Source organism: Oryzias latipes, chromosome 2 (assembly GCF_053564925.1).
Source record: "Oryzias latipes strain Hd-rR chromosome 2, Olatipes_Hd-rR_3.1".
Taxonomy (NCBI): Eukaryota; Metazoa; Chordata; class Actinopteri; order Beloniformes; family Adrianichthyidae; genus Oryzias; species Oryzias latipes.
The window spans coordinates 40,661,775-40,672,332 of NC_136238.1; the positions used below are offsets into that span (position 1 = coordinate 40,661,775).

At 39.3% G+C, this 10,558-nt stretch overlaps 1 long non-coding RNA gene across 1 annotated transcript; it reads right to left on the minus strand.

Annotated features, from left to right (window-relative positions):
• Nucleotides 1-960: 960 nt before the first annotated feature.
• Nucleotides 961-10,276, minus strand: LOC144990411 (uncharacterized). Its single transcript, XR_013654415.1, has 2 exons — nucleotides 8,451-10,276; nucleotides 961-1,061 (listed from the first exon to the last, which is right to left on the minus strand). It is a non-coding gene; the product is annotated as an uncharacterized LOC144990411 (long non-coding RNA).
• Between the last annotated feature and the right edge of the window lie 282 nt (nucleotides 10,277-10,558).

A 10,558-nucleotide genomic window follows, 5' to 3' on the forward strand; every position in this document is an offset into this window, starting at 1 on the left:
GCTGCTGGAGCCTATCCTTATGGGTGAAGTTTACATCCCCCAGGCGGGACTACAGACACGTGCCTTCTTGCTGTGAGGTAAGAGCGCTAACCACTGTTCCACCTTGCAGCCAGATAATTATATCTCCTAATTATCATTGCTAAACAGCAATAATTATGCTAAAATATTTAGTGCATTTAAAGACATGAATTAAATATAGTTGTTTTAAACTACAATGCTACTGTTAACTTAGGTAGTAAAGTTTTGATATTTTAGATTATTAGAAAAAACAAAATAACTGCCTAGCATTGCTAATTAGCATAACTGTTTTGAGCTTTTTAATGTAAGCCAAAAAATTTAAAGTTTTGTGTTTTCTTTACTACAGGGTTGGGTGCAATAATGTGCACTTAAAACAACACCTTTCGTTGTTCTCCGTTTATTTTCAAAAAATATCACAAGAAATGAAATGAACTCTGGTTAGCACTAATGACATGAACACTTTAAATGTTTAAACAAACTTTTTAAACATTTGTCTTTTTGCTTGACTTCAAGAATGGTGTAAACTTATTTGACAACTTTTTTTGGTTTATTTAAAAAAATGACACAAGAAAAAATGAAATTACCTCTCCTGGTTAGCATTAGCAATTAGCAGTAATTGTTACTTTAAACTATTTCAACAAAGACAATTTTAAAACTTTTATGTTTTTATTTTATTACAATGCTATTATTAACTTATAATAACTTTTGGGTGTTTTTTTTGTTTTGTTGGTTCATTCTGAAAATTACACAAGACAAAATGAAATTATCGCTCTTGGTTAGCATTGCTAATTAGCGAAAAATTTTATTTTTTTGCTCATATGGGCAAAAATGTGTATGAGCAAAAACAAATTTCTTCTAAAAATACTTTCTTTTTCCTCTTTTCAGTCCCATCTTGATCCCTTCCTTTATTTATTTTTTTATTTTTTAGATTTCAGAGGCATCTTGAGCATGAAAGTGACTTTCTGATCGCCTCTTCGGCCTCGCAGCATCTGCTCAATGTCTTCATCCCCGTAATCAAGTCGGGGGTCACGACTCGCTCCCTCCTGGAAACCGTGAGTGACAGAAGAAGAAACTGGTAAACACACACTTGAACACACACAATTGGACACATTGAGAAACCCTGTTTTAGCCATCAAATTCAAAATAAAACAACAGCACATCTTTGGAAATTCTAGTTTTGTTACATTTCTGTCATGTGATATAAATCTCTCGGTAGAAGGTCAAGTCTTTGTGTTGCTGCATCTCAACAAAATAAGATGAAAGCCAAACGCCTCGGTGGTAAAAGCGCGTGACGGCGACATCTAATGACTCCATATACTCTCCTCAGTAGCATCTTTAACAACGCCTCCTCCATATAGTTTAATAAGGTTTGCAGTAAACCACGGCACAGCTCCAAGTCGGCCGTGTAAGTGCTTTCGCTGTTTAAGAGGAGCGTTCTGTCTTCAAAATAAAAAAATTTAAAAAAGGCACGCTGTGTCAGCCCGATGTTGTAAATGTGGGACAAAGGTGCAGTAGGACATCTGTAAGGCCTACAGAAACTGTTGCGCTTTTACGAGCCTTTTACGGACTTGTGGCATCACCGAAGGGGCCAATAAACCTAAAAAAAATTCTTCAGAGAACAGTTCTGTTCTGCCTACGAACAAAAGCCTCACTGACATTCGCTGTCGACTGTCTTCCTCTGCACTGGGAGCCAACTCGGATGGAAAGTGATTCTCTGAAAGAATTATTTCATTCTTGAATCTACATTGAATTACTTACTTATCTTAAAAACACGTCGAAATAATGTAAGTTAGCATACTAATATAGACTTTGACTCATTTTGAAGAATTTTGCAGGAAAATGAAACAAAAGGAGCTAATTCACCTCCTGATGTGGACATTGGCCATTGCCATGTGCAAGAAAATTCTTGCAGTATTTTTTGCGGTATAGGGCGCATCATCAATGAATGGTCTGCGTACACGCCGTCCTCAGAAACATGCATTCAAGCAGCCACTTCCAATTAAAAGTTTAGGTAAGTGCTCATTTTGGACATCCACCCTTCAAACTCTCACATTCACGCGCAGCTACTCAAGTTTTTATCACCACTTTTGGACTCTACGTACAAGACGCTTAACCATTGAACACGCGTTTCCAGCTAAACCATATTGAACTTTGCCCAATCAGGGACTTTGATTTTTATAGTGACATGGTGAAACTAGCCAAACTAGGAGTGGGGCTAGTTTATTTGGCAAACCCAGACACGCTGACAAGCCTGATGACATCTGCATTTTGGTTTTCAAATAATGATAAACCATCGTCACTCTCCTGACATAATGGTAATCCATGTTCGCCATTGCAAGGATGCTAGCAATGAACCAAATCGTTTTGTGCCCCTGTCAAGATTTGCACCACTGCGATAAGACTCTTGATCGTAGACTTGCCCTAGTAAATGGTATAAAAAGAAGCAAAGCCCAGCCATGCTTGTCCAGTGTAAACACCATTGGCTAAACACGAATTCAAGAGGACATGCTAAACGCGCGTCAAATACTCTACGTACTGTGTACGTAGATTAAGGCGCACTCGACAAAAACACATTAAGCAATAAATAACAGAAAAAAGAGGCTATCAGTAGATAGACTTTTAGACATCAGTAGTATTACTAGCTGCGTTTCAATTGACCATGAACTTGCACACATTTTTTTGCAAAGACTAAATTCGCGTACATGACAATTGCGAACAAGACAATTTCAGAAAATGGTTGCGGTTGCAGGAGTTGGTTTTTGAGGCATATGGAAATGGACCCATTTTGCAAAATGGCAATGAAAACACTTTTTCGTATTTAATGAGTCACGTGACCAACAACCTGATAATACTGACTGTTTTGGTCACTGCACAGCGGGCGCGACGTGAGGTCGCACAGCGTCACACCGCTCGTCAAAGTATCTGCTATAAACCAAAGTACTGTTCACATCTCTCACCATGTTTTTCAATGTCCTATTGCGTGAGTTGGTTTGTGCTTATTCACATAATTATGATTGAATGGAAACCATGTCAGTGCGAAAAATTTTTGTTTTCTTTAAAATTTCTATAATTTTGATAATTTTGCGCATATGTGTGATGAAATGCAGCTAGTGAGGTTTTTATTAACTACATTCACCGTAACTCCCACACCTTGTTTGCAACACATAAAAAAAAAATGAACTAATGCCACTGAAACAAACATTAGTTATACTACACTAGCTACCAACCTTGTTAGGAATACAGCCCGACATGCTACACATTAGCCATATTAGCATATTTACAATACCCATAACTCATACAACAATGTATCCTGCTAAAACAAGCATTACTTTGGCTACACCAACTCAGAATCTTGTTATTAGTTCGTGAAAAAAATGCAGCCCGACACACCTACATGTTAGCCATGCCAGTATATTTACAACAACAGCCAAACAAACATTTTGACAGCACAGTGTACCTCTCAAAATTACTGCAACATCAGTTAGCACAACCAGAATTAATCCATACAGTATATAATGCGCTTTGGATTATAAGACGTCATTTCCATGAAAAAGTAACTGCGCCTTATAGTGTGGAAAATACGCATTAAAGTTTTAGCTTCTGTGTTGACATTGTGTCGATCATCATAAACTAGTCGTTAACAGAGACATCTCTAAAACGTACAAACAACATGACTGTCGGAGTCGCCAGTAATTTTAGTTTTACTTAATCCTCCCCCCCAAAAAAAAAGACTATTTTACGACAGAAATTAGGCAAGACATGAACTTCCGGATCTGGCTAATGATTTCTGGTTGTCTGCAACCAGGTCCATTTAAAAAATGCAAAAGAAAGTTTTAAATAACTCAAATTGTTCTCAACTATACAGATGACACACTAGTCTATATGCCAAAATAAAAGATATACTTAACACTATTTTACAACAGTTTTTTTTATCTCATTAAATCTAAGTTCACAAATAAATGAATACAAATTGGCACAAAACGCCAATGGATACTACAAAAAACTGCCCCCCCCCCCCCCCCCCCATTACACAACATAGGCTGTCATACAAGACTTACAAACTGATGTCCACTAGCCATAAGGTCGTGTCACACTGCTGCTATGTACAGTCTGTACATTGCCCATGTATCAAATTTTGGTCTTTCGTGATGCGTTGAGACGGGGGACCCCTGGTACTAGCCACAGATGGGAAGATCCATGAGACGGGCCTGGCATGCATACAGAGTTGCGTCCGGACACCCCCCCTTGAGTGACCTGACCCTCCTACCCCCAAACTCAGTGTAGACTTCCGCAGGGTGTGAACGATCTGCCAATTTATATACCAGTCACACAAAACGCGAGTCTTGCATAAACCTTGCCTGATTATTACGCCGTTTATATGCAATGTATTAGAGATTCATTCGTCAGTTATGGAATTTTAATGTGATATGTGCGCCGTATAAGCGATATGACAGTTATACATCGTACATAGACTTCAAAGCAGCTCTGCTTGTGTACAAGTCTCTCCATGGCCGAGCACCAAAGTACATCTCTGACATGTTAGTGCCATATGAACCATCTCGTACTCTGAGGACCTCAGGGGCCGGCCTCCTGTTGATTCCCAGAGTCAGAACTAAACAAGGGGAATCAGCGTTTCAATATTCTGCAGCTAAAATCTGGAACAGCCTCCCTGAAGTCGTAAGACAGGCCTCTTCTGTGTTCATGTTCAAATCTAGACTTAAAACATTTCTGTTTAGCCGTGTATATGACTGAAAGGTCCTATCTGCACCTTTCTTTCCTTTCCTTCCTTTATTTTTAAATCAATTTTCAAATTTTTTCTTTTCTTTTAAAGTAAATTTTACGTTGATTACTTCTATGATGTATTGTGATTTTAATGCATTTTTCTGTTTTGTGAAGCACCTTGAATTACTTTGTGTACGAATTGTGCTATACAAATAAACTTGCCTTGCCTTACATCGGTGGTACATGCGTGAAAGGTTCGTTAGACATTCGTGGAACGGTCGTGGAAAGGCACAAATTTGCGTTTGCATCTCACACAGTTCCTCATGATGCACGTGATAATTGCGTATGAGCGACGCATGAACTGCGTGTGAACCGACCCAAAATTTTGAACAGCTCCAAACTAAATTCACCCTCGACGGACATCTCTGCACATCAACAAATGACAAATGCAAGAAACACATGAATAACGAAATAGCGAAATGTCATTCATGGACGATGAGCAGGTGGTAGGTAGCGGCCTTGACCTTGAACTGTTGCAGACCACGGGAATCCGACTTTAATTGAAACAAAGCATCGTGAGGACCCGCGGCGGGCGCTGACCATGGTGCAGACGTGATTTCTGCTGAGCGCTCTGGATGTCAAAGTGAAGAAATTCAATTAAGCAGGGTTTACGTGTTCCTCGTGTGGTTTGTTCGTACTTCTTCCGTGGTTTTATCATCTGTAAAAATTTGGCATGAAGTCCTCAACTTTCGACATACACTCTTTTTTTTTTATTTGTGGGCAATGCATAAATTGTACGTAGCAGCTTTGTGCCATGGCCTTTAGGTCAAGTCCCTTTCACTAGACCTAAGACTAGACCTAGAAAAACTTATCGTCAGTTCAAAGACCTCTTAGATCATCTGAATCCCACAAAAAGTCATGTTCTAGAAACAACTTCTAGCTTTTTAACTGCAAAGTATTTCTAGTCCGGTTGATTTTAAAGACCAATTATTGTGTCAGTTACAAACTAAGGTTGAGACATTTTGGCCGACTTTCCATTTAGAGCAGCCAAAGTCGGTAAAAATAGAAAAAGGTTTGAGAACAAGTGTTTTTGATCATGAATCAAAGCCGCCACAAGAATGTCTCCTTTTTTTTATTTTTTTGGTCTGGCGGTTTTTCTTCAAAATATAGAAGAAGAAAAAAAGGATTGAGCTGCTTTGTAAAGTCAATTATCTATTAGAAGGAGTCTAAATCTGACTCTGGCTGAATGAGATTAGGCCTGCCTGCGCCCTCGCAGCGGCTCTGCTTGCAGAGAAACCGCCGCGTGGAAGCGAAACTCCAAAGCCACACTGGCTTTATTAAGAAAAGAAAAAAAAAATCCACTCCAAAATGCGCCGGTGCCTTATCCGGCAGAACACCACAGCAGCCGCTTAGGCCTCTTGGCTGTGGCGGTGGCGAGGCGGCTGAGGAGCGGGGTGGCTTAAATGTGTGAAATGTGGTGAGGACGGGCGACGGGGACCACCAGGTGTTCTGCCTCTCCACCTCGGGCCGCCCGAGGAGCGCATCCCCTTTCCAACCCCCCTCCCCGAGATGTCACTCGCAGACGCCGCGCCAAAGGACGTTTGGAGTGTGCACTTCAAAGGGGCCTTGGATTATGTTCACGCACAGTCTATCCGGAGGGGGCGTCCTTTGAAGGGGGGGGGCTGTGGAGCCACTGGTGGCCGCTTAGTGTGTGCTTGTTTGTCTGAATCCGTTGAAGCCACAATGGGGGAGAGTTTCTCCTGAAAAATTTGGTGTAAACAACATTTAAAGACGTATTTCTATCATTTAAGGCTACACAAAGCATCGTGGGAAATAAAGTTTTTTTTTCACAGCAAAATCTGCATATTAAATTTTGATGACTCGAGTCATATTTGGAAAGACTTTTGGTATCCGGGAAAAACACCCCACCCGCATGAATCCATGTAGGTTCAGTTTTTATTTTTTGTTGCTATTTTTAAAAAAGTTTTCTTCATCCTGAAGCTCAAACTGAGGAGAAAAGTCACTTTGTAGCTTATCCATTTGAGGTTATTGCATTCAGCTTTTCTTGGATTGTAAAAACCGCCGCCTCCGGGCCACAGTGAGCGATCGTCTGTTTCCACTGAAGCGGTGTTCGACTTCCTTTAGTGGCGTTTGATGAGTTTGTGAACGAAGGGCAGGGAAGAAATTTCAAACAATATTACCAAACAGCTGAGTGGACGCAGGGGGGGTGGGGTGGGGGGTGTTTGGTAACGATCTTTTTATCCTCCATTAGAAAAGATAAAAAAAATTTTTTTGAACTTTGAAATGGTTTATTTCAAGCAATCAAATAGAAATAATACACAAAAACAATATAATCATCAGTTATACATTCATACAATAACTAATCAAACTTAGGATAATTAGACATATTAATAAATATTGCTTCAAAGGGAGTGGAAGGAAGCGAACTTATATGTTCTACGTAACCATTTTATTACATGATTTATCAATATCCGGTTCCTAGCCTTTATCAGACAGAATTAAGAATCTTGAAGTATCAATAAAGCACATGACAAAAAAAATTACTTAAATTATACATATATATTTTTTAAAATAACTTTTAGAAATCAGCATGTCAATGAAGTATCCAAAATATATGCAAATTGTGTTACTTGTAAAAGTCATTGATATGATTAAAAAATAATACTATATCAGTAAAATATACATAACACTGTTTCAGAAATTTCCATAGCAAAATTTGATGAGTTTTGAGCAAGGTTGGGTCTTATAGAAAATATGCTAATGCAGCTAGTAATTAGCGTGGCTGGAGTGTGTGTGTGTTTTTTTCTTTTGCGTGTTACTAACAAGTTGGTAGTTAGCCTAGTCTCAGTAACTTTTGTTTTAGTGTATTTTTTTAGCTGTATCTGTCTGTCTTTTTGCATGTTGCAAACGAGACAAGGTGTTATAATAATATGTGCTAACACGGCTAACATCACTAACATGTAGCTCCGGAGATATTGTGTTTTTTTAATGCGCTGCAGTTTAGGAGTTAGCATTGTCACAGTATTGTATGTTTTACGGGTATTAGTCTGTTTTTTGTGTATGTTGCAAACAAGGTGAGGGTTAATTGTAAAAATGCGAATACGGCTAGCATCTAGCCATTTAGGACTATGTTTTTCAAAATTCCAACACCTAACATTGCACTTGAGTAAGGCTTTTACAAAGATCACAAAGTTGAAATACATTTTGTATTATTTCCTTAGATGTTCCTGCTCTCAATATAGATCACAACATCATCTGCAAACATATACACCTTAAGCTCCTCTGTCACACACACAGAACATCTACCACTGGCTTCCAACAACTTAAACGCACTTTTCTGCCACAAACCACAGCTCCTCTCTGTATCCTGGCATAGATGTTCTTTACATCTACAAAGACACAATGCATCTGATTTTCTCTGTTCTTCCCCAGAAGCCTCATCAACCCAAACGTTTGATCATCCTCATCACCAACTTTCAGTTTCTGATTTGGCAAGCATCACAGCAGACATGCACAGGTGGCAGCTGATTAGCTTCCAACAACCTATGCTACATTGGGGGTGGGGGTGTTAATTGAACATCTGTAGAACACCTGCACAGCTTGATGAAAATATAGGACATAGAGAAAAAGAGCGTCTGGTGAAAAACAATGAAAATGCATCTGTTAGTGAGGGCATGGCGGTCACCTACCACTGTTGATGGTGCGTTCTGTTTGGGCCTGCTTCAGTTACTAAATGACAGCCTAATACAAGTTAGAGAAACACAAATATGAATAAACAAACACAATAATGTACATTGTGGAAGTTGGGTGTTTGTAATCTACAAAATTCACAGCCACTGATCGTGCGTTAAACCAGTTGACTTTTGACCAGTCAGGGCCTAGGATTTGGAAGTACCAACCATTTGAAAAGTGATCATTCACAAGAAATTAATAATTGTCGTTTGTGCCCAGACGGAATTATAGGACAACAAGTCTTTCCTACTGTATATCGGAATAGAGCTGTGGAAGAAAAAACCTGGAGCAAGATTTGCACTGCTATATATTTGAACTGCTTTGACATTTCACACCAAGCTCTTCCAACTGTAGGTGCTGGACATGCGCTAGTATCAGATAGCGAGAGTCCAGTGTAACCACCATACTAAAAGCATGTTCAATGCATTTTTGTGTACTTAGCATCACAAAAATGCATTTGTCGCGAATACATTAATTGAAATAACTCCCAAAACAATACAGACGATTATTACGAGTGTATTACATCACAAAATAAACCAATGTCATGATCATTGTCTGCCTCCTCCTATGTGTCCTATTGATCCATATTGGTTATCATTCATCTTTTGCTTCGCCTGCATAGAATTGTAATGTAATGACTTGTTTAAAGACAGTCAATCTCAATTATATCGGCGAATAATTTGTTTAAAAGAAAAAAATAAACATAATTAATTTCAGCGATATATCTAATAAACTAGTTTTTTTTTTATATTTATTTAAAAGAAATTTATACATTGTATTTGTGAATGATGAGGGATTCTTGTTTCAAGAAATAGACTTATTTGACTTATGGTAACCAAAACTGGCGTTTGGTCTGCAGATAAAGTTCAATCCTTTAAAAACAAACCCCACACTAGTGTCTCCTAATCATGTATGGGGTCAAAAGGTGTCTATTCTGCATTTCATTGAACAATTTTTAAACTTCTTAGTCAAGTAGCTTAACCCCTATGTTGTGTTTGGGTCAAAATTGACACGGTTTTACACTGTAAAAATTGGTCAATTTTGTAGTAACATCCGTGTCAAGCTGTTGTGTTCGGGTCAGAATTGACCCATTTTTACGCTTGAAAATGGGTCAATTTTGGTCCGAAAAAAATATCATCATTGTCAACCTGTTGTGTTCGGGTCCAAAAAATACCTGTTAACAGTGTGAAAACGGGTCAATTTTGACAATATAAGAGCCCTACCACTGCATCACGGGCCGCTGTGGTGCAGTGGTAGGCCAACAACCTCCAATTATAATATTGCGGGTTTGAGTCCCGCTTTGCCCGCCCATGTGTCGAGGTGTCCTTGGGCAAGACACTGAAACCCACCTTGCCTCTTGTGGAAGGTTGGCGCCAGTGTTCATCAGTGGGTGAATGGGTCTGTGACTACAAATCGCTTTGGGCCTTCAAAAGGAAGGTAGAGAAGCGCTATATAAGTTTACACTATTTACCCTTTACCATTAAAAAAATAACAAAGTAAAAGAAATAAGACAACTTATGGTCTATGTGGCCCCCTACTGAGCATTTAAAAAAGCAGAATATCAAAAGTAAACAATAAATCACTGCAGGTGTGGTAACATTTCCTCAATTGATCCATATTTAGACACAGCGATACCAAATGTTCCTGTTGTTGTGTCCAGATGAAATTTTCCAGGGGCCTTTAAAGTCTTTTAGAACCATTTGACTTAAGTTGAGTTGTTTCTTTGGCCATGAAAAGGGGGAGTCTCGATACCCTGGATGTCCACCTGTAAGCAAGAAGAGGTGCGGATGAGGTCAAGGTGATTGAAAAAGTAATTTGGCGGCTAAGGAAGGTAGCGCTAAAGACAACAAGCCAGCCGGGGATGAACCATTTGTCGTCTCAGATAAGCACACGTTCCCAGGGAGGAATACAAACCAACTTTGGCTTTGAGGGATTCCTTGTTGCCAAATTGGGTTCAGTAAACAAAACAAGGCGGGGCATCAACTCCCAACAGCCTCTGAAAACCTCGGCGAAAGACGCCGCTGACCTCAGAGGTATATAAAGAGGGGGTGTGGACGCCAGCGTT